This window comes from Carya illinoinensis, chromosome 5 (genome assembly GCF_018687715.1).
Source record: "Carya illinoinensis cultivar Pawnee chromosome 5, C.illinoinensisPawnee_v1, whole genome shotgun sequence".
Lineage (NCBI taxonomy): Eukaryota > Viridiplantae > Streptophyta > Magnoliopsida > Fagales > Juglandaceae > Carya > Carya illinoinensis.
Genome location: NC_056756.1, coordinates 38,640,260 through 38,643,386, shown reverse-complemented (window position 1 = coordinate 38,643,386; position 3,127 = coordinate 38,640,260).

Below are 3,127 nucleotides of genomic sequence, written 5' to 3'. Positions count from 1 at the left end.
AAAACTTATAGAAGATGAAATTATATATATTTAACTTAATTAGTAATTACTGATTCTCTTCTCTGTCGTCTAGCTTAGGAAAGGAAGAGGTCCAGCCTTTTAGCGACTTATTGCTTTAGTAAGATTGGATAAATTCCCCTAGTTAGAGTGTTGATTGGAGGTACTAAATGATGGAGGATTTAGCTAATATATGGGATCAATTATTGTTAACTTATGAGTAGACTTCATCGATTGACCTTGATTCGGGAAACTTGGAAGAGGTGACAAGAAATGGAGATTGATGTTTGGTGGGTAAGCTCTGCTCAAAATGTCCCATTGGAAAGGAGATCGTCCACTCAACAATGGCAAAAATTTAGAAAGTTGGGAAGTCTTTCTCATTCTAGAAAATATGCCCAAACCTGTTTGTCATGAATTTTAAAGTAAAGTCGATAAGCATATACTGTTAGGAGGGAAGTTGTGCTTGTTCAATAATTATCTGTTCATTCTACAACCGTTTGATTGGTTTACTTAACGACATCTAATAAATTTCGATTTTGAAACATTTTGGATCTAAATGCACAATCTCCCATTGGCTTGCATGAATCTAGAAAATAGTAAACAAATTGGGGAGACAATTGGATTAGCACAAGAAGTGGATGTCAAGGAGGATGGGGTAATCATTTACGTGTTAAGATTGAAATTGACTTGAGGAAATTCATAACACAAGGTAAAACTATAAATTGCAAAGATAGACAATTTGGGTACCTTTGAAATATCAAAAACTTCTCTAAATGTGTTTCAAGTGTAGTTGGATAGTCTGTGGAAGGCAGGGGTGTAGCAATATTGGAAATCAAATGAAGTAGAACAATGCTTTTAAAAACCAATTTGGATCATGGCTCTGAGTATACTTCAGTTTACATAAGAGGAGCTTGTATCGGAAAGGGACTCAGAGTAAGAATCTTTAAGGGGAAAAGAGTAGAATTCTCAATTAGAGAGGCTAGATAAGATGTCTTTCTCACAAGACAGTGTGAATGAGCAAAACGAATTTAGGAAAGAGCATAAAAGGGCGAGAATCAAGGGCATGTGAAGGCTGAGAAGGAAGAAATGATTGTTGAGGTGCAATTTGGGGTGATGGCTGATTTCGAAAGTGCATTATTTTCTCCCACTAAAATCACGAAGAAGATATCGGTGGAGGAGATAAGAATAGAATCTCAACTAAGTGAAGTAGGAGAAACAATAGTATCAAGTGGAGACGGGCAGCCCACAAAATATAGTAGTGGGGTAATGGGCCAAGACCTTGCGTGTGACAAAATTGGACCTAGGCCTAGTATTATTGAAAGGCCCTATCTCGTCAAATTTGAGTAAGATAGAAATCCCAATTCATGGTGACAATGGGCATGTTGGTAACAATGATGAAAGAAAGGCTTTGGCAATAGAGAGCTGGAAGAGGGGAGCCAGAGAACACTTCCCAAATGCTTAATTTTGTTTCTACTAAGTTTAAATGAACTAATAGTGATTTTGAGTCCTCTCTGGAGGGATTTTTGAAAAATGGAAGAAGAGATGCTTTACAGGGGTCTAGTGATGGTGGAGGTTGCTAGTCAATCTCGCCAATTATCATGATCCCCTTAAGCTAGAACTGTCAAAGGTTTGATTGGACAGTTCAAGACCTTTGCTTCTCGTGAAGGAAAAGCAGCTCAAGTTAGTTTTTCTCTTTGAGACAAAGCTAATGTCTAAAAAGTTTGGAAGTTTAAGAAATAGGTTAGGTTTTGCTGGCTATTTTGTGGTTGAACAGAGGCATAGAAGAGGGGATTGGCAATTTTATGGAAGTTGGAAATGGAAGTTGAGATTTTAAATTTTTCTTATAGACACATCAATGCTTTGACCACTGAGGATGACAATAGCACTAAGTGGACTCTTAATGTTTCCAAACTATCAACCTTCGTTGTCCAAGCTGCAGCACCTTGCCTGGTTCACCACACGCCAGCCTCGGTTGGATGAGAACTAGTCTAAGACCCACCGCTATAGAAACCGCAAGCCCCTCCACACCCTGCCACCCTGTACCAAGCATCAAAGTAGTCATCCTCAACTAAGTTCACCCAATGCCAAACGGAAACCGTAGGCTCCCACAATCCTTGCACCATTGCAAATAGTTCGAAAGTACCTCCCACATTCATTCATGTTATACTATCGACCACCTCTCACATTTTCTCTCCCACTCTCTCTTATTGGTTCTTTGTCTCTGTCTCTATCTTTCTCAATTATGGGCAGGTATGTTATATTGTATCATGGGATATGCAATTTTACATGGGCCATGGGTTTGCACTAAAGTAGTATGGGTTTAATGGAGGATATCGATTTGGGAGAATTCAAACCTACGAACGGTTAGATTGTTTTAGGGTTATAAGAATTCTAGAATTTTAGTAAATATAGGTTATTTTAGTATTTCAGATTTTAATTACAGAGTATGTGTTTAATTAGAAATTGACGTGAATTATGTGTCTATTTTTATAGTTGATGATTTATGTGCTAGAAATATTGGATTAGCACTACGAGGTAAATAACTTTATCATAAAATTAGGATTAGCACATGTTAGCTAGTTAGATATATTATTATTAAAATTAGTTCTTTGGAAGCTAATGTTTATATATCACATATGCCATGATATTTATAAGCAAGTCATACATCATAATTCATGATCATGTTTAATTTTGCATTTTATATTTATTTATATATTTTGTATTTCATACAAATTATATAAGATATGTAAACTTCCACAAGACAAATACAAGATACAAATTAAGATTAACTAGATGGCCATTTAAATGCATGATACCAATGCAGTCAGGGTAGATGTGCAAGTCATAGATTCAAGCGTGGTCCATCACAGTATATTACTATCAGATTAGATCAGTGGTTTCCCTTGTGGTCATAGGATGTGGGACTGGTACACAACCTTGCATATGGTTAAATGTATTGGCCAATCAGATAATTCAGACCAGTCAAATAATTCAGATGAGTCAGTTAATTTCAATCAGTCAAATAATTCAGATAAGTCAAGATCAGTTATGATAAGAAAGGTCATGCACGTCATAAGCATATATAAACAGCCATAATTTTAAATTCTCACCAAGAAATATTTTATAAAAA